We start from the raw sequence: 22710 nt of genomic DNA, 5'->3' as shown, positions 1-22710 counted from the left end.
CATTGCACACTCCAACTCATTATAACTAAGCCATTATACTAGCAAACACTCAGTGTACCTAGTGGCATCCTAAACGTGGCTATTGGACTTTGCTATAGTCCCACTAGTGCAAAGATATTTGCAGCACCTCTGCCTGCATTGCACACTCCAACTCATTATAACTAAGCCATTATACTAGCAAACACTCAGTGTACCTAGTGGCATCCTAAACGTGGCTATTGGACTTTTGTCTAGTCCCACTAGTGCAAAGATATTTGCAGCACCTCTTCCTGCATTGCACACTCCAACTCATTATAACTAAGCCATTATACTAGCAAACACTCAGTGTACCTAGTGGCATCCTAAACGTGGCTATTGGACTTTGCTATAGTCCCACTAGTGCAAAGATATTTGCAGCTTCTCTGCCTGCATTGCACACTCCAACTCATTATAACTAAGCCATTATACTAGCAAACACTCAGTGTACCTAGTGGCATCCTAAACGTGGCTATTGGACTTTGCTATAGTCCCACTAGTGCAAAGATATTTGCAGCACCTCTGCCTGCATTGCACACTCCAACTCATTATAACTAAGCCATTATACTAGCAAACACTCAGTGTACCTAGTGGCATCCTAAACGTGGCTATTGGACTTTGCTATAGTCCCACTAGTGCAAAGATATTTGCAGCACCTCTGCCTGCATTGCACACTCCAACTCATTATAACTAAGCCATTATACTAGCAAACACTCAGTGTACCTAGTGGCATCCTAAACGTGGCTATTGGACTTTGCTATAGTCCCACTAGTGCAAAGATATTTGCAGCACCTCTGCCTGCATTGCACACTCCAACTCATTATAACTAAGCCATTATACTAGCAAACACTCAGTGTACCTAGTGGCATCCTAAACGTGGCTATTGGACTTTTGTCTAGTCCCACTAGTGCAAAGATATTTGCAGCACCTCTTCCTGCATTGCACACTCCAACTCATTATAACTAAGCCATTATACTAGCAAACACTCAGTGTACCTAGTGGCATCCTAAACGTGGCTATTGGACTTTGCTATAGTCCCACTAGTGCAAAAATATTTGCAGCACCTCTGCCTGCATTGCACACTCCAACTCATTATAACTAAGCCATTATACTAGCAAACACTCAGTGTACCTAGTGGCATCCTAAACGTGGCTATTGGACTTTTGTCTAGTCCCACTAGTGCAAAGATATTTGCAGCACCTCTTCCTGCATTGCACACTCCAACTCATTATAACTAAGCCATTATACTAGCAATTGATGCTGCCAGTTTAAGGGCCGTAGTTGCATTGTCAGGGATATTTATTCTTTATTATTCTGCTGTTAATAAAGCTAGACCACCGCTGCAATCTACACCACCTCTCAATTTTTACTTCCACATTTTCAGTGCACAATCTTGTCGCAATCAACATGAGTGGCAAAATGACAGATGCTGGTGGAAAGGGGAAGAGGCGTGGTGGAAAAGGAAAAAATGGGTTTGTCCGTGGGGAAGGTGGCAAAGCTCCATTATCATCTGCTGAAGAGAGACCATCTACCAGCAAAAGTAAGATGTCTACTACTTACCGTGGACAATCCGATGTGCTCCCTTTTTTACGGACACGAACAACAGGAACAAAGGTAGATGATGGCCAAAAAAGGAAAATGCTTGAATGGATCTCAAGTGGTCCAACAAGTGCCCTCTCAGCCACTTCAAGTACCGCATCCAAAAAACACCAGTCCTCTGAGTTGTCATCCCAATCAAACTTGCTTTCTCCCAGCTCTGAAGTCTCCATCAGCCCTGCACAGTATGGTGGAACTGAGATGGCTGAGTCTGCAGAGCTGTTCAGTCACACTATAGCCTGGGAATCAGAGGTCTGCTCCCAAGCTACAGTGAGTACAGAACAGGAAATGGTCTGCAGTGATGCCCAGCACCTTTGTGACTCTGATTCAGGCCGTGAGGACCAAGTTTCTGAGCATAATGTTGACCCTTTGTCACAAAGTGTAACACCTGTGGTTATAGACAATGAGGTACATACTGATGAAGATGAGACGCAGATACCCGATTGGGATGACAACTTAAATATTCGGTAAGGGCAAGAAGAGGCTCGGTCTGAGGGGGAGGGGAGTGCAAACACAACAATTGATGATGAAGTTCTAGATCCCACCTACTGTCAACCCACAGTCAGGCACTCGAGGAGGTCAACAGAGGTGGTGGAGGAGGATGCAACTGATGACGAAGTTACCTTGCGCCTTCCTGGACACAGTCAGAGTACTGGTAGCACGTCTACAACTGCATCCTCAGCCACCACTCTGCCTCTGAGCATTATTCGGGGTGAATCAACAGGTCGCATGGCCTCTAAGCCTTGCCTAGCCTGGTCCTTTTTTGACATAGAAAAAGATCGCCCAAATTATGTGATCTGTAAAATTTGTCATGGTTCTCTTAGTAGAGGTCAAAACCTCAGCAGTTTGACAACTTCTTCCATGAATCGTCACATGAATAAATATCATATGTCCCGGTGGGAAGCTCACCGTGCTGCAATGCGGCCTAGCGGAGCGAACCATCCACCGCCTGCCCCTTCCAGTGCATCCGCGCGCTCTTCATCTTCTAGGACTGTGGGGACAGCTGTCACACCTGTTTTTCCACCCACAACTTCCACCACTGTAACCGCAACAGGCAGTTTGCTTGGTAGGTCGTCAGTTGGTTTGGAAGGGGAAACAAGTGAGTGTGTACAGCTCTCTCAGACATCGATAACACCAACGTTGGATGAAGGCAACATCATGTCTCCGCCTGCACTTTCCTCACAAACCTGCATTTTTCCAGGGACACCCTACTCAACACCGTCTACACACAGCAGCCAGATCTCTGTCCCTCAGATGTGGTCAAATAAAAGGCCACTTCCTGCGACCCATGACAAAGCTAAGAGGTTGACTCTATCCCTCTGTAAGCTGTTGGCTACCGAAATGCTGCCTTTCCGCCTAGTGGACACACAGGATTTTAGAGACCTTATGTCTGTCGCTGTGCCCCAGTACCAGATGCCACTACTTCTCTAAGAAAGGTGTGCCCGCGCTACACCAGCATGTCGCACACAACATCACCGCTTCCTTGAGAAACTCTGTGTGTCAACGGGTGCATTTCACCACCGATACTTGGACCAGTAAGCATGGACAGGGACGTTACATGTCGCTGACTGGGCACTGGGTAACTATGGTGATAGATGGTGAAGGGTCTGCTGCACAAGTCTTGCCGTCCCCACGACTTGTGTGTCAATCCTCTGTCTGTCCAAGTTCCGCCACTGCTTCTGCATCCTCCACCTCATCTGGGTCCTCCACCTCCGCCCCAAGCCTGCCTGGTCAGGCCACCAGCGTTCTCACTGCGCAGAAGGAATCATGCACCCCTCATTACTATGCTGGCAGCAGAGCGCAACGGCATCAGGCGGTCTTTAGCTTGACATGTCTTGGGAATAAGAGTCACACAGCTGAGGAGTTGTGGTCAGCTCTGCGGTCAGAGTTTAATAAATGGTTGTCTCCACTCAACCTGCAGCCTGGTAAGGCCGTGTGCGACAATGCTGCAAACCTGGGTGCGGCCCTTCGCCTGGGCAAGGTGACACACGTACCTTGTATGGCTCACGTGTTGAACCTTGTCGTCCAGCAATTTTTAACACACTATCCCGGCCTAGATGGCCTTCTGAACAGAGCACGAAAACTGTCTGCTCACTTTCGCCGTTCAAGCGCCGCAGCTGAGCGACTTGCATCGCTCCAGAAGTCTTTCGGCCTGCCGGTTCATCGCCTGAAATGCAATGTGGCGACACGCTGGAATTCAACTCTCCACATGTTACAGCGACTGTGGCAGCACCGCCGAGCCCTGGTGCAATACGTCATGACGTATAGCCTGGGCCAACGAGATGCAGAGGTGGGTCAGATCACCCTGATGGAGTGGTCTCAGATAAAGGACCTATGCACCTTTCTGCACAGTTTCGACATGGCGACGAATATGTTTAGCGCTGACAATGCCATTATCAGCATGACGATTCCAGTCATTTACATGCTGGAGCACACGCTGAACACTATTCGGAGTCAGGGGGTGGGACAACAGGAAGGGGATGAACTACAGGAGGATTCATATGCGCAAGACACAACAACATCACCAAGGTCCAGACGTTCATCATCACCCAGGCGCCAGGCATGGGACCATGGGGGACAGGGATCAACAAGGGTGCATGGTAGCAGGCGAGATGTTGAGGAAGGTGCAGGAGAACATGAAGAAATGGAGGACGAACTGTCCATGGACATGGAAGACTCAGCAGATGAGGGAGACCTTGGTCAAATTTCAGTTGAAAGAGGTTGGGGGGAGATGTCAGAGGAAGAAAGAACGGTTAGCACCTCTATGCCACAAACACAGCGTGGACTTGGTCCGCATGGCTGCGCAAGACACATGAGTGCCTTCTTGTTGCACTACCTCCAACATGACCCTCGTATTGTCAAAATTAGAAGTGATGATGACTACTGGCTTGCCACACTATTAGATCCCCGGTACAAGTCCAAATTTTGTGACATAATTCCAGCCATAGAAAGGGACGCACGTACGCAGGAGTATCAGCAGAAGCTGTTACTCGATCTTAGCTCGGCTTTTCCACCAAACAACCGTGCAGGTGCAGGGAGTGAATCTCCCAGTTGTAACTTGACAAACATGGGACGGTCTCGTCATCTTCAACAGTCTACCCATACCAGTAGGACCGTATCTGGTGCTGGTAACAGCAATTTTATGGAATCTTTTCATAATTTTTTTAGACCCTCTTTTACAAGGCCACCAGAGACAATAAGTCTGACACATAGTCAACAGCTGGAGAGGATGATACAGGAGTATCTCCAAATGAACATCGATGCCAATGTGACGCCCTGGGCAAGCCAGGCGTCACAGGTCATGCACCAACACACCCTACATCCCAGTTAGGAACACCAAAGCTAAACCAAAATCCTTATTGCCTTCCTCCAGGGGCTGATGGTCACACCAGGGGGTGGGCCAGGCGGTTGGCTCCGCCCACCGAGGAGTTCACTGCTCTGGAGGCAGGAAGTACCAGGCAGATTTGCTCAGGGAGAGCTTGAGTAAACAGCTAAGATAGAGAAAGGAGGCGAAAGTGAAAGGAAGTGAAGTGGAAGTGGTAAAGGAGGAGTAGGAGAAGTTGAAGGAAGGTGAAAGGTGACAGAAAAGAAAGCCTGAAGTGGTCCAGCTGTGTGCAGGACAGGGTCAGAAAGGTCAGCAACGGCGGTGACTGTCTGGAGGGGTGACCGTTTGGAAGTTCCTGGAAGGACCGCGGACGGGTAGTGGCCCGGCGGTTTGGAGCAGTGTACCAAAGGACAGTCAGCACCAGGGCAGGGGCCTCTCGGACCCCGGCAAGGCTAGGAGTCGCCATAATTTGCCAAATCCATCAGTGAAGGGGACGTAGATCCCCCAACAACCAAGTCCCGATTGAAGGCAACAGCCCAACCATTGTAGCAGAAACACCGCCACCGCCAAGGCACCAGTTTCTCAGGGCCAGCGCCTGCGGGCAAAGAGTAGAGCTCCTCCGGTCCAGCTTGAAGCCGGGGAGCGGGTTACCGGTGGGAACCCATCGCTACCAACACAGAAACAAAGGTGCAAGGAAAAGGGACATCACCGTCACCTACTGGGAGAGCAAGTGCAGCCGTCCGTGGGAACCGTCTTTCCAGCCGTGTGGTTTACCGTAAAACTGTGTCAACGGCTCAGGCTGAGTGAGTACCACAGTGCCGCAAGGCACAGCGCTGCCCCCGCGTCCCTGCGCCCACCAGGCCCTGCATCTCCCATCTCATCACCGGGCCCCGGGGTCACCAACCCCTACCCACGGAGGGGCAACACAACACCTGGCTGCTCCGCATCACCATCCCCGGGATCCCCATATTGAGCAGCGGTGGTGAAATCACCACAACCGTGGGTGGCGTCACGGACAATAAACTATCCACACACCCAACAACCCCCTTTCACTCACGGGCGAGGAGTGCCGCTCGAGAAACCCCCGGGATCCGGCCCACAGCTCGAGCCACCACTGAGCAGCAACCGCCGGACCCGAGCAGAAGGGGTGAGCGTAGTGTGCTGACACCCTCCTCCCCGCCCGCGACACCATGACTTTGCAAATGGAGCCTTGCTCCTTTTGGGCTTCAAATCTAGAAAAATGGCCAGAGCTCTCCAGTTACGCCTTGGAGATTATGTCGTGTCCAGCTGCCAGCGTTGTCTCTGAACGTGTCTTCAGTGCTGCTGGGTGTGTGCTGACAGATAAGCGCACGCGTCTGTCCAGTGACAATGTGGACAGACTGACGTTCATCAAAATGAACAAGTCATGGATCCAGAAGGAATTTACTACCCCTGTGTCATCCTGGGGAGAGTAAATGCTTGTGGATTTGGAATGTGCTTGATGCAAATCAAAACATCCTGTTTGCAACTAGGGCACAACTGCTGCCACTGAAGGGGTGGGTGTGTGTGGGGCCCAATTTTTTGAAAAAAGGGAGACTCCGCTTGGAGTAACCCTTGCTTACATTGTTTTTAAAAGAAGCCAAGATGAACAGAGCTGGGATCAGGAAAGACTTTGCTACCTACCCTGGTGTCATCCTGGGGACGGTTAATTATGGCGTATTTTTGAATGTGCTTGATGCAAATCTAGCTGTGAAGTGTACAACTGGGGCACAACTGCTGCTACTGAAGGGGTGGGTGTGTGTGGGGCCCAATTTTTGGAAAAAAGGAAGACTCCGCTTGGAGTAACCCTTGCTTACATTGTTTTTAAAAGAAGCCAAGAAGAACAGAGCTGGGATCAGGAAAGACTTTGCTACCTACCCTGGTGTCATCCTGGGGACGGTTAATTATGGCGTATTTTTGAATGTGCTTGATGCAAATCTAGCTGTGAAGTGTACAACTGGGGCACAACTGCTGCCACTGAATGGGTGGGTGTGTGTGGGGCCCAATTTTTTGAAAAAAGGGAGACTCCGCTTGGAGTAACCCTCGCTTACATTGTTTTTAAAAGAAGCCAAGATGAACAGAGCTGGGATCAGGAAAGACTTTGCTACCTACCCTGGTGTCATCCTGGGGACGGTTAATTATGGCGTATTTTTGAATGTGCTTGATGCAAATCTAGCTGTGAAGTGTACAACTGGGGCACAACTGCTGCCACTGAATGGGTGGGTGTGTGTGGGGCCCAATTTTTGGAAAAAAGGGAGACTCCGCTTGGAGTAACCCTTGCTTACATTGTTTTTAAAAGAAGCCAAGATGAACAGAGCTGGGATCAGGAAAGACTTTGCTACCTACCCTGGTGTCATCCTGGGGACGGTTAATTATGGCGTATTTTTGAATGTGCTTGATGCAAATCTAGCTGTGAAGTGTACAACTGGGGCACAACTGCTGCCACTGAATGGGTGGGTGTGTGTGGGGCCCAATTTTTTGAAAAAAGGGAGACTCCGCTTGGAGTAACCCTCGCTTACATTGTTTTTAAAAGAAGCCAAGATGAACAGAGCTGGGATCAGGAAAGACTTTGCTACCTACCCTGGTGTCATCCTGGGGACGGTTAATTATGGCGTATTTTTGAATGTGCTTGATGCAAATCTAGCTGTGAAGTGTACAACTGGGGCACAACTGCTGCCACTGAAGGGGTGGGTGTGTGTGGGGCCCAATTTTTTGAAAAAAGGGAGACTCCGCTTGGAGTAACCCTTACTTACATTGTTTTTAAAAGAAGCCAAGATGAAGAAGTCATGTTTCAGCAAAGACTTTGCTACCTACCCCAGTGTTATCCTGGGGATGGTTAAGAATAGCATATTTTTGAATGTGCTTGATGCAAACCTAGCTGTGAATTGTACAACTGGGGCACAACTGCTGCCACTGAATGGGTGGGTGTGTGTGTGGCCCAATTTTTGGAAAAAAGGAAGACTCCGCTTGGAGTCACCTTGCGGTGTTTTACATGATTTTAGAAGGGCATGCCATGCCTATATCTGTGTCTCCTCCTCTTTTTCCTTGTCCTGCTCTTTTGTTTTCACATGAGTATATGTCCTTGTCACTTTCTCATGTGTTTGTGTTGTGTTGTGAGTTGTTTGTCACCTTTTGGACACCTTTGAGGGTGTTTTCTATGTGTTTTTATGTGTTTGTGAATGCCTGCCATTGTTTCCTATGCGGTTCGAGTTCGGTTCGTCGAACGTTCGACGAACCGAACTCGAACGGGACCTCCGTTCGGCGAACCGACCTCGAGCCGAACCGGGACCGGTTCGCTCATCTCTAATGATTAGGTAATTGTATCCAAATAAGTAATGTTAATGACACCCAGTCTAAGAGATGGATGGGTCCTATTGGTTAACATCATGTCATTATGTAATAATAGCTATGAAAACAAAGAAGTAGTGTAGTTAAGGCAAATAAAGAATGGAAGTTTCATAACTACATATTACACCGGTTGTAAAATAGGCAGACCTCACATATACAGTTTGCTTGAAAAACTTTCCAGCTGCGTTGTCTAACTTAGCAAATTGAGAGTGACTTCTACCTTAAGTGGTAGAAAACACACCTGTTGTGGTGATGGATAGGACAGCTATAGGGGATTTGGAGGAGGGTGTTATTTTTTTAGATAGGTGTAATTTCACCAATTTGCTGATACTTTATGGAAAGTAGATCAGAGCATTTAATTCTAATGCATATTTTGAAACTGTGTTGTTATGGGCCAAATTTGACCATGTTAGATTCTTCTACAGGTCCTTTAGCACAAATAATTTTCCAGTCTTTAGACTTGGCCCAGCTAATAAGATTCAATCAACACGCTTTATTTGCCTTGCTGACTATCTTTTAAAAGTAATATCGAGACATGATTAGGTAATTGTAGCCAAATAAGTAATGTTAATGTCACCCATTCTAAGAGATGGATGGGTCCTATTGGTTAACACCATGTTATTATGTACTAATAGCTATGAAAACAAAGAAGTAGTGTAGTTAAGGCAAATAAAAAAAGGAAGTTTCATAACTACATATTACTCCGGTTGCAAAATAGGCAGACCTCACATATACAGTTTGCTTGAAAATCTTTTCAGCTGCGTTGTCTATCTTAGCAAATTGAGAGTGACTTCTACCTTAAGTGGTAGAAAACACACCTATTGTGGCGATGGATAGGACAGCTATAGGGGATTTGGAGGAGGCTGTTATTTTTTTGATTGGTGTAATTTCACCAATTTGCTGATAATGTATGGAAAGTAGATCAGTACATTTAATTCTTATGCATATTTTGAAACTGTGTTTTCATGGGCCAAATTTGACCATGTTAAGCCAGCTTTAGGCGGGCTTTGCACATTGCGACATCGCAGGTGCGATGTCGGTGGGGTCAAATTGAAAATGACGCACTTCCGGCATCGCATGCGACATCGCAGTGTGTAAAGGCTGGATGATACGATTAACGAGCGCAAAAGCGTCGTTATCGTATCATCGGTGCAGCGTCGGCGTAATCCATAATTACGCTGACGCGACGGTCCGATGTTGTTCCTCGCTCCTGCGGCAGCACACATCGCTGTGTGTGAAGCCGCAGGAGCGAGGAACATCTCCTACCGGCCTCACTGCGGCTTCCGTAGGATATACGGAAGGAAAGAGATGGGCAGGATGTTTACATCCTGCTCATCTCCGCCCCTCCGCTCCGATTGGCCGCCTGCCGTGTGACGTCACAGTGACGCCGAACGACCTGCCCCCTTAACAAGGAGGCGGGCCGCCGGCCACAGGGACGTCGCACGGCAGGTGAGTGTGTGTGTGAAGCTGGCGTAGCGATAATTTTCGCTACGCCAGCTATCACCACATATCGCTGCTGCGACGGGGGCGGGCACTATCGCACTCGGCATCGCAGCATCGGGCTGCGATGTCGCAGTGTGCAAAGCCCGCCTTACACCTTACAATTAGGGATGCGATCTCGTATGCGATGTGACACGCCCAGGTCGCATATGCGATTGAATGAGATTGCACGTAGGTCGTTCATTTGCTGTCACACGTGCGTTAGTAGTCTATGTTAAATTGATCAATGTTATGTGCGATCCTTTAGATCATGTGTTCTGTGACGTATGCATTGGGCACCTTTTTTTTTTTTTTATTTATTGACTTGCCAAGCGTGTGGAATGTGTAGGGATGCGTTTTTACTATGTCATCTGCCATTCAGCTCTGCTACATGGCCGCTGACAGCAGCCACAGACAGCCATGTAGCAGAGCTGAATGGCAGATGACAGCAGACACAGACAGAGCCGCACTGTCAGAATGAACTCGGGTGAACCTCACCCGACTTCATTGTCATGCTGCGGTTCTGTCTGTGCCGCGTCCTGATTAGCGGTCACCAGTGAAGGACTCACCGGTGACCGCTAATCCCCTGAGTGACTGAATTGAGCAGCCCTCTCTCATACTCACCGATCCCCGGCGCTGCACGGCATTCACACTGCTCCGGCGGCTTTTACTGTTTTGAAAAAGCCGGCCGCCCATTAAACAATCTGGTATTCCCTGCTTACCCCGCCCACCGGCGCCTATGATTGGTTACAGTGAGACACGCCCCCCACGCTGAGTGACAGGTGTCACACTGCACCCAATCACAGCAGCCGGTGGGCGTGTCTATACTGTGTATTGAAATAAATAATTAAATAATTAAAAAAAACGGCGTGCGGTCCCCCCCAATTTTAAAACCAGCCAGATAAAGCCATACGGCTGAAGGCTGGTATTCTCAGGATGGGGAGCTCCACGTTATGGGGAGCCCCCCAGCCTAACAATATCAGCCAACAGCCGCCCAGAATTGCCGCATACATTATATGCGACAGTTCTGGGACTGTACCCGGCTCTTCCCGATTTGCCCTGGTGCGTTGGCAAATCGGGGTAATAAGGAGTTATTGGCAGCCCATAGCTGCCAATAAGTCCTAGATTAATCATGTCAGGCGTCTATGAGATACCTTCCATGATTAATCTGTAAGTGACAGTAAAAAAACACACACACCCGAAAAAAATCCTTTATTAGAAATAAAAAACACAAACACATTCCCTCATTACCAATTTATTAACCCCCGACAAACCCTCCATGTCCGGCGTACTCCACAGTCCTCCAGCGTCGCGTCCAGCTCTGCTGCATGGAGGTGACAGGAGCAGCAGAAGACACCGCCGCTCCGGTCACCTCCACGCAGGTAATGAAGACAGCCGCGCGATCAGCTGATCTGTCACTGAGGTTACCCGCGGCCACCGCTGGATCCAGTGACAGCGGGTAACCTCAGTGACAGATCAGCTGATCGCGCGGCTGTCTTCATTACCTGCGTGGAGGTGACCGGAGCGGCGGTGTCTTCTGCTGCTCCTGTCACCTCCATGCAGCAGAGCTGGACGCGACACTGGAGGACTGTGGAGTACGCCGGACATGGAGGGTTTGTCGGGGGTTAATAAATTGGTAATGAGGGAATGTGTTTGTGTTTTTTATTTCTAATAAAGGATTTTTTTCGTGTGTGTGTGTTTTTTTACTGTCACTTACAGATTAATCATGGAAGGTGTCTCATAGACGCCTGACATGATTAATCTAGGACTTATTGGCAGCTATGGGCTGCCAATAACTCCTTATTACCCCGATTTGCCAACGCACCAGGGCAAATCGGGAAGAGCCGGGTACAGTCCCAGAACTGTCGCATATAATGTATGCGGCAATTCTGGGCGGCTGTTGGCTGATATTGTTAGGCTGGGGGGCTCCCCATAACGTGGAGCTCCCCATCCTGAGAATACCAGCCTTCAGCCGTATGGCTTTATCTGGCTGGTTTTAAAATTGGGGGGGACCGCACGCCGTTTTTTTAAATTATTTAATTATTTATTTCAATACACAGTATAGACCCGCCCACCGGCTGCTGTGATTGGGTGCAGTGTGACACCTGTCACTCAGCGTGGGGGCGTGTCTCACTGTAACCAATCACAGGCACCGGTGGGCGGGGTAAGCAGGGAATACGAGATTGTTTAATGGGCGGCCGGCTTTTTCAAAACAGTAAAAGCCGCCGGAGCAGTGTGAATGCCGTGCAGCGCTGCGCTGGAGATCAGGGATCGGTGAGTATATGAGAGAGGGGGTAAGAGGGATAGACTGACATGGACAGAGAGAGAGGGACAGAGATAGTGACCGACTGACAGAGATTAGTGAATGACAGACATTGTGAGGCGCTTCAGAACGCAGCTTTTCAGCTGCGCTCTGAAGCGGACCTTTTTTAAGCTGCGGTGCAGAGCGCACACCTGCGCACATAGCATCAGACACCAAAATCGTATGAGGGATGTCACACGTTACAATTCACTAGTTTCGTACTACCAAACGTCCAATGTATGAGGAATAAACGACGTGTATGCGATCACCGTATTTTCGTTCAATATCGATCGCATGTAGGTTTCACACGCAAACACGTCACGAACGATGCCGGATGTGCGTCACTTACAACTTGACCCCGACGACGGATTGAAGGATTTATTGAAGTGTGTAAAGCAGGCTTTAGATTCTTCTACAGGTCTTTTAGCACAAATAGGTTTTCAGGCTTCAGACTTGGCCCAGCTATTAAGAATCAACCAACACGCTTTATTTGCCTTGCTGACTATCTTTTAAAAGTAATATTGAGACATAATTAAGTATTTGTAGCCAGATAAGTAATTTTAATGACACCCAGTCTAAGAGATGGATGGGTCCTATTGGTTAACACCATGTCATTATGTACTAATAGCTATGAAAACAAAGAAGTAGTGTAGTTAACCCCTTAGTGACGGAGCTAATTTTCACCTTAATGACCAGACCAAATTTTGCAATTCTGACCAGTGTCACTTCATGAGGTTATAACTCTAGAACGCTTCAACGGATCCTGGTGATTCTGAGATTGTTTTTTCATCACATATTGGACTTCATGTTAGTACCAAATTCAGGACAATATTTTTTGCATTTATTTATGAAAAAAATTTAATTTTGGCAAAAATTTTGAAAATTTAGCAATTTTCAACTTTTGAATTTTTATACCGTTAAACCAGAGATTTCTGTGACACAAAATAGTTAATAAATAACATTTCCCACATGCCTACTTTACATAAGCACAATTTTGGAAGCAAAATTTTTTTTTGTTAGGAAGTTAGAAGAGTTCAAAGTTTATCAGCGATTTCTCATTTTTACATAAAAATTTACAAAACCATTTTTTTAGGACCACATCATATTTGAAGTGACTTCGATAGGCCTAGATGACAGAAAATACCCAAAAGTGACACCATTCTAAAAACTGCACCCCCCAAAGTACTCAAAACCATATTCAAGAAGTTTATTAACCCTTCACGTGCTTCACAAGAACAAAAGCAATGTGGAATGAGAAAAAGCAAAAATTAAATTTTACCTAAAAATATTGCTTCAACCCAAATTTATTCACTTTTAGAAGAAATAACAGAACAAAATGGACCACAAAACTTGTTCCCCACTTTGTTATGAACGCACTGATAGCCCACATGTGGTCAGAAACCTCTGTTTGGACAAATGGGAGGGCTCGGAACAGAAGGAGCAATATTTGAATTTTGGAAAGCAAATTTGGCTGAAATAGATTGCGAGCACCATGTTGCATTTACAGGTCCGCTAAGGTACCTAAACAGAAGAAACCCCTCACAAGTGATGCCATTTTGGAAACTAGACCCCTCAAGGCTTCTATCTAGGGGTATAGTGAGCATTTTGGATCCACAGATACTTCACAGATTTTGTTACCGTTACGTTGTCATATTGAAAATTTTAATAATTTTCTCAAAAATGTTGCTTTAGCATCAATTTTCTCACTTTTTCAAAAGGTAATTCCAAAAATTTGACCTCAAGGTTTGTTACCCACTTTTTTATGAGCGCGGTGATACCTCACATGTGGTCTGAAACCTTTGTTTGGACAAATGGGAGGGCTTGGAACGGAAGGAACTATTTGAATTTTGGAAAGGAAATTTGGCTGAAAAAGATTGCGGGCACCATGTCGCATTTGGAGGTCCCCTAAGGTGCCTAAACAGCAGAAACCCCGCACAAGTGACCCCATTTTGGAAACTAGGCCCCTCAAGGAATTTATCTAGATGTTTGGTGAGTACCCTGAACCCCCAGGTGCTTCACAGAAATTTATAACGTTGAGCCATAAAAATAAAAAAATAAAATTTTACCACAAAATTGTTATTTCAACCAGGTAGCTTTTTTTTCACAAGGGTAACAGGAAAATAGTCACCATGAAATGTATTGTGCAATTTCTCCTGAGTTTGGCGATACCTTATATGTGGTGGAAATCAACTGTTTGGGCACACGGCGGGGCTCGGAAGAGAAGGAGTGCCATTTGACTGCAAAATTGTCTGGAATCAATAGCGGACGCCATGTTACATTAGGAGAGCCCCTGAGGTGGCTATACAGTGAAGCTCCTCAACATGTGGCCACATTTCGGAAAATAGACCCCACAAGGAATTTATCTAGATGTTTGGTGAGTACCCTGAACCCCCAGGTGCTTCACAGAAGTTTATAATGTTGAGCTGTGAAAATAAAAAAAATACATTTTTACCACAAAATTGTTACTTCAACCAGGTAGCTTTTTTTTTAACAAGTGTAAAAGGAAAAAATTCAGCATAAAATTTATTGTGCAATTTCTCCTGAGTTTGGCGATACCTTATATGTGGTGGAAATCAACTGTTTGGGCGCACAGCAGGGCTTGGAAGGGAAGGAGTGCCATTTGACTGCAAAATTGTCTGGAATCAATAGCGGACGCATGTTGCATTAGGAGAGCCCCTGAGGTGCCTAAACAGTGGAGGTCCCCCACAAGTGGCCCTATTTTGGAAAATAGACTCCTGAAGGAATTTATCTAGATGTTTGGTGAGTACACTGAACCCTCAGGTGCTTCACAGAAGTTTATAATGTTGAGCTGTGAAAATAAAAAATACATTTTTACCACAAAATTGTTACTTCAACCAAGTAGCTTTTTTTTTTACAAGTGTAAAAGGAAAAAATTCAGCATAAGATTTATTGTGCAATTTCTCCTGAGTATGCTGATACCTTATGTGTGGTGGAAATCAACTGTTTGGGTGCACAGCAGGGCTCAGAAGGGAAGGAGCGCCATTTGACTGCACAATTGGCTGGAATCATTAGCGGACGCTATGTTGCATTTGGAAAGCCTCTAAGGTGCCTAAACAGTGTAGGTCCCCCACAAGTGACCCCATTCTGGAAACAAGACACTTCAAGGCTTTTATCTAGGTGTATAGTGAGCAGTTTGAATCCAAGAGTACTTCACAGAATTTGATAAGCTTAGGTTGCCATATTGAACATTTTCATTTTTTTCACAAAAATGTTGCTTTAGCATCAAATTTCTTACTTTTTCAAGAGGCAACAACAAACCGTGGACCCAAGAGGTTGTTATCCAATGTCTTATGAGCACAGGGATACCCCACATGTGGCCAAAAATCTCTGTTTGGATAAATGGGAGGGCTTGGAATGGAAGGAGCACCATTTGAATTCTGGAAAAGTTGAAATAAATTGTGGGCACCATGTCACATTAGCAGGCCCCTTGGGTACCTATACAGCAGAAACCCCCCACAAGTGACCCCATTTTGGAAACTGGATTTTATTCAGGAGTATAGTAAGCATTTTGAATCCACAGGTACTTCACAAAAATGTTGCTGTAGCAACAAATATCTCACTTTTAGGCTATGTGGCCATAATCCAGCGACACGGCATCTAGCACACCGTGTCAGCCTTCCTGCAGAGATGTGAGTGTTGTCCACGGGAGAACGCAGCTGCCCATGCCCACGATTTGGGTTCAGGCTGCTGTGGAGCTCTAAGCTACCTGCAGAGAACACTCTTGTCTCCGCAGCATAAATTGACATGCTGAGGCTCGGGAAGCTGCACCACAGGTCGGTTTATGCTGCAGAGAAAAGAAGCACAGTGGGCATGGGATTTCTAAAAATCCTTCCACTGTGCTTCTACTGCACAACGCAGCGCTATGGATGCAGGGAAAACACTCTGCGCCCAAAACGCTGCAAACCCTGATTGTGGGCGCACAGCCTAAAGTGCTACAATGGATGAATGGATAGATGTCAAACAAATATAACGTCCCATTCCCCTGCATATTCTAAGCTGGCGCCCTTTAGTGCCTTTCATGTGGCACTAAAGGGTCCCTAGCCTTGTATTTAGCCCCCAAAAAATTAATAATTAAAATAAACGACATGGGGTCCCCCCTATTTTTGATAGCCAGCTATGGTAAAGCAGACAGCTGTAGCCTGCAAACCACAGCTGACAGCTTCACCTTGGCTGGTGATCAATTTGGAGGGCTCCCCAGGCATTTTTTTTTAAAAAAAAAACAAACAAACAAACGTGGGGTCCCCCCCAAATTAGATCACCAGCCAAGGTGAAGCGGACAGCTGGGGTCTGGTATTCTCAGGGTGGGAAGAGCCATGGTTATTGGACTCTTCCCAGCCTAAAAATAGCAGGCCGAGCTGCCCTAGAAGTGGCGCATCCATTAGATGCGCCAATCCTGGCGCTTCGCTCCAGCTCATCCCGCGCCCTGGTGCGGTGGCAAATGGGGTAATATACGGGGTTGATACCAGCTGTAATGTCACCTGGCATCAAGCCCTGGGGTTAGTGATGTCACGGCATCTAAACAGATACCCGACATCACTAACCCAGTCAGTAATAGAAAAAAATAAAGACAAAAAAAAAATTTATTTGAAAAAAATAACTCCCCGAAACATTCCTTTTTCACCAATTTATTGAAAATAAATACATTTCGGTTGCTGTAATCCATTTTGGAGGTCCCTCGGCGACTCTGGACCTTCTAGAATATGGGGGGCACGTTCAGGGAACGTATCCCCCATTTTCTGGAAGAGCAAGCTCTCCATGAGCAGTGTGGGTGCAGTAATCTGAGAATACTGCACTCACACTGCCCCGGTCCAACCTAGGACAGAGTGACCTGCAGTAACCTCATTCCAGAATATGAGGGGCACGCTCACAGAACGTACCCCCCATTTTCTAGAACAGCAGACTCTCCATGTGAGGAGTGTGGCTGCAGATTACTGCACTCACTCTCCCCCGGTCCACAGTACAGCAGCATGTGCAAGCAGCGCGGTCAGCGTCCCTGCTTGCAAGGATCCAGCTGACAGCCACTGTCTGCACATGCGCCGCCAGCTTTCCAGAGGAGGCGGAGTGATCGCGGGGACGGAGCAGAAGCCAGGTAACGGAAGACCGGGGTCTGAGGGGGGGTGACGGCGGGAGACCTGGCGGGACCTGGGGACAACTTTTCTGCTGCATGTGACGTGTCACATGCGGCAGAAAGAGCAGGATGAATGCGGCCGCGCGCTACTGTGCGCTGCGCGCCGCCATCTTGCACGCTCCGGAGGAGGGAAGGGGGAGCGCTCTGGAGAACCAGAGGGTGCTCCGGGGGACCAGAGATCTCCGGTGTACCGGAGGAGGGGTCAGGGGGATGACATTTCCCTCCGATCTGAAATGTTTGATCACTTCAGATCGGAGGGAAATGAATGCAGAGCCGGCGGCGGCACTTTTCGGCGCGCGGCGGCGCCATTTTGGATGTCCGGTGGGGGTGGGGGTGGTGGGGGTTGATTTCTCCGGTACCGGGGGCTTTGGGGGCACTAGAGGATTATATTTCTTTATCATCTGACATGTTTGATCATGACAGATGAGAAAGAAATCAGTATCATTTGCCATTTTTTTTTTTTTTATGTGTACGTCGGTATACGGTGTATACCGGCGATCACATTATCGGGGTCCAAAAAAAACACCCCGATTCATAATCTTGGGGGTCTCAGCTACCCCCGGTAGCTGAAACCCCCGAGATTTTTCGTCACTGGGGGCGCTACAAGCTTTTTCCGGCCTGACGTCTCAAGACGTCGGAACAGAATAAGTACCCTATTTTTCCGACAGTCTTGAGATGTTAGGCCGTCGCTTTGGGGTTAAGGCAAATAAAGAATGGAAGTTTCATAACTACATACTACACCGGTTGTAAAATAGGCAGACCTCACATGTACAGTTTGCTTGAAAAACCTTCCAGCTGCATTGTCTAACTTAGCAAATTGAGAGTGACTTCTACCTTAAGTGGTAGAAAACACACCTATTGTGGCGATGGATAGGACAGCTATAGGAATTTGGAGGAGGCTGTTATTTTTTTTTGATAAGTGTAATTTCACCAATTTGCTGATACTTTATGGAAAGTAGATTAGAGCATTTAATTCTAATGCATATTTTGAAACTGTGTTGTCATGGGTCAAATTTGACCATGTTAGATTATTCTACAGGTCCTTTAGCACACATAGGTTTTCAGGCTTCAGACTTGGCCCAGCTATTAAGATTCAATCAACACGCTTTATTTGCCTTGCTGACTATCTTTTAAAAGTAATATCGAGACATGATTAGGTAATTGTAGCCAAAAAAGTAATGTTAATGACACCCAGTCTAAGAGATGGATGGGTCCTATTGGTTAACACCATGTCATTATGTACTAATACCTATGAAAACAAAGAAGTAGTGTAGTTAAGGCAAATAAAGAATGGAAGTTTCATAACTACATATTACAACAGTTGTAAAATAGGCAGACCTCACATGTACAGTTTGCTTGAAAAACTTTCCAGCTGCGTTGTCTAACTTAGCAAACTGATTGAGAGTGACTTCTACCTTAAGTGGTAGAAAACACACCTATTGTGGCGATGGATAGGACAGCTACTGGGGATTTGGAGGAGACTGTTATTTTTTTTGATAGGTGTAATTTCACCAATTTGCTGATAATGTATGGAAAGTAGATCAGAGCATTTAATTCTAATGCATATTTTGAAACTGTGTTGTCATGGGCCAAATTTGACCATGTTAGATTCTTCTACAGGTCCTTTAAGCACAAATAAGTTTCCAGGCTTCAGACTTGGCCCAGCTATTAAGATTCAACCAACACGCTTTATTTGCCTTGATGACTATCTTTTAAAAGTAAAATCGAGAAATGATTAAGTATTTGTAGCCAGATAAGTAATGTTAATGACACCCAGTCCAAGAGACGGATGGGTCCTATTGGTTAACACCATGTCATTATGTACTTATAGCTATGAAAAGAAAGAACTAGTGTAGTTAAGGCAAATAAAGAATGGAAGTTTCATAACTACATATTACACCGGATGTAAAATAGGCAGACCTCACATGTACAGTTTGCTTGAAAAACTTTCCAGCTGCGTTGTCTAACTTAGCAAATTGAGAGTGACCTTAAGTGGTACAAAACACACCTATTGTGGCGATGGATAGGACAGCTACTGGGGATTTGGAGGAGGCTGTTATTTTTTTTGATAACTGTAATTTCACCAATTTGCTGATACTCTATGGAAAGTAGATCAGAGCATTTAATTCTAATGCATATTTTGAAACTGTGTTGTCATGGGCCAAATTTGACCATGTTAGATTCTTCTACAGGTCCTTTAGCACAAATAAGTTTCCAGGCTTCAGACTTGGCCCAGCTAATAAGATTCAAACAACACGCTTTATTTGCCTTGCTGACTATCTTTTAAAAGTAATATTGAGACATGATTAGGTAATTGTAGGCAAATAAGTAATGTTAATGACACCCAGTCTAAGAGATGGATGGGTCCTATTGGTTAAGACCATGTCATTATGTACTAATACCTATGAAAACAAAGAAGTAGTGTAGTTAAGGCAAATAAAGAATGGAAGTTTCATAACTACATATTACACCGGTTGTAAAATAGGCAGACCTCACATGTACAGTTTGCTTGAAAAACTTTCCAGCTGCATTGTCTAACTTAGCAAATTCATTGACGGTGACTTCTACCTTAAGTGGAAGAAAACACACCTATTGTGTTGATGGATAGGACAGCTATAGGGGATTTGGAAGAGGCTGTTATTTTTTTTTGATAGGTGTAATTTCACCAATTTGCTGATACTTTATGGAAAGTAGATCAGAGCATTTAATTCTAATGCATATTTTGAAACTGTGTTGTCATGGGCCAAATTTGACCATGTTAGATTCTTCTACAGGTCATTTAGCACATATAAGTTTCCAGGCTTTAGACTTGGCCCAGCTAATAAGATTCAATCAACATGCTTTATTTGCCTTGCTGACTATCTTTTAAAAGTAATATTGAGACATGATTAGGTAATTGTATCCAAATAAGTAATGTGAATGACACCCAGTCTAAAGCTGGGTTTACACGCTGCAACATCGCAAAGGACATCGCTGTAACGTCACCGGTTTGGTGATGCAATAGCGATCTCCATAAGTCTCTGCTAAGTCTCTGGTGAGCGTTCAACCCGGCAAACCTGGCCAACAACTTACCAGCGATCCGGACCTGCAGAGCGACCTAGCTGGTTGTTGGGGACGTTGATAAGCAGCCTTTTGAAAGGGAAGTTGCTAACAAAGTCGCTGAAAAGGATTCACACACTGAAACTTCATGCTGCACAGCGGGAAACAAAGGACCTAGGAATGGTCCTGAACGACTTGTAGTGATCAGCAACTTCCAGCAACTTCACAGCAGGGGCCAGGTCGCTGATAGGTTTCACACACTGCAACATCGCAAACAACATCGCTATTGCGTCACAAAACCGGTGACGTTACAGCGATGTCGTTTGAGATGTTGCAGTGTGTAAACTCAGCTTAAAGGTACCGTCACACATAACGAGATCGCTAGCGAGATCGCAGCTGAGTCACGGTTTTGGTGACGCAGTAGCGATCCCGTTAGCGATCTTGTTACGTGTGAAACCTACCAGCGATCAGGCCCCTGCTGTGAGATCTCTAGTCGTTGCAGAATGATCCAGGCCATTTTCTTCAAAGGTGATGTCTTGCTGGGCAGGACACATCGCTGTGTTTGACACTGTGTGACAGGGTCACAGTGACTGCTTAGATCGTTATACAGGTCGCTACTGCGACCTGTATTGTTCCTGCATCGCTGGTAAGATCTGACTGTGTGACATCTCACCTGCGACCTCCCAGCGACTTACCTGCGATCCCTATCAGGTCGCATCGTTTTCGGGATCGCTGGTAAGTCGTTGTGTGTGACTGACTGGGCCTTAAGAGATGGATGGGTCCTATTGGTTAACACCATGTCATTATGTACTAATAGCTATGAAAACAAAGAAGTAGTGTAGTTAAGGCAAATAAAGAATGGAAGTTTCATAGCTACATATTACACCGGGTGTAATATAGGCAGACCTCACATATACAGTTTGCTTGATAAACTTTCCAGCTGCTTTGTCTAACTTATCAAATTGACAGTTACTTCTACCTTAAGTGGTAGAAAACACACCTATTGTGGCGATGGATAGGACAGCTATACGGGTTTTGGAGGAGGCTGTTATTTTTTTTGATAGGTGTAATTTCACTTATTTTGCTATTAGTGTATGGAAAGTAGATCAGTACATTTACCTGTGTTGTCATGGGCCAAATTTGACCATGTTAGATTCTTCTACAGGTCCTTTAGCACAAACAGGTTTTTAGGCTTCAGACTTGGCCCAGCTATTAAGATTCAATCAACACGCTTTATTTGCCTTGCTGACTATCTTTTAAAAGTAATAATGAGACATGATTAGGTAATTGTAGCCAAATAAGCAATGTTAATGACACCCAGTCTAAAGCTGGGTTTACACACTGCAACATCTCAAACGACATCGCTGTAACGTCACCGGTTTTGTGACGCAATAGCGATGTTGTTTGCGATGTTGCAGTGTGTGAATCCTATCAGCGACCTGGCCCCTGCTGTGAAGTTGTAATCGTTACAAATCGTTCAGGACCATTCCTAGGTCCTTTGTTTCCCGCTGTGCAGCATGAAGTTTCAGTGTGTGAAGCCTTTTCAGCGACTTTGTTAGCAACTTCCCTTTCAAAAGGCTGCTTATCAATGTCCCCTAGGTCGCTCTGCAGGTCCGGATCGCTGTTGAGTTGTTGGCCAGGTTTGCCTGTTTGAACGTTCACCAGAGACTTAGCAGAGACTTAGGGAGGTCGCTATTGCGTCACCAAACCGGTGACGTTACAGCGATGTCCTTTGCGATGTTGCAGCGTGTAAACCCAGCTTAAAGCTGGTGTCACACACAGCGAGAACGACAACGACGTCGCTGCTACGTCACCATTTTCTGTGATGTTGTAGCGACGTCCCGTCGCTGTCGCTGTGTGTGACATCCAGCAACGACCTTGCCCCTGCTGTGAGGTCGCCGGTCGTTGCTGAATGTCCAGCTTCATTTTTTGGTCGTCACTCTCCTGCTGTGACACACACATCGCTGTGTGTGACAGCGAGAGAGCGACGAAATGAAGCGAGCAGGGAGCAGGAGCCGGCGTCTGGCAGCTGCGGTAAGCTGTAACCAGCGTAAACATCGGGTAACCAAGGGAAGACCTTTCCCTGGTTACCCGATATTTACCTTCGTTACCAGCCTCCGCTCTTGCTGCCAGTGCCGGCTCCTGCTCTGTGCACATGTGGCTGCAGTACACATCAGGTAATTAACCCGATGTATACTGTAGCAAGGAGAGCAAGGAGCCAGCGCTAAGCAGTGCGCGCGGCTCCCTGCTCTCTGCACTGTGACATGTAGCTGCAGCACACATCGGGTTAATTAACCCGATGTGTACTGTACCTAGGAGAGCAAGGAGCCAGCGCTAAGCGCGGCTCCCTGCTCTCTGCACATGTAGCACAGTGACGTTATGATCGCTGCTTCTGCTGTGTTTAACAGCTAAGCAGCGATCATAACAGCGACTTACAAG

The sequence above is a fragment of the Anomaloglossus baeobatrachus genome, chromosome 2 (genome assembly GCF_048569485.1).
Source record: "Anomaloglossus baeobatrachus isolate aAnoBae1 chromosome 2, aAnoBae1.hap1, whole genome shotgun sequence".
Lineage (NCBI taxonomy): Eukaryota > Metazoa > Chordata > Amphibia > Anura > Aromobatidae > Anomaloglossus > Anomaloglossus baeobatrachus.
This window is presented reverse-complemented; position numbering follows the sequence as displayed.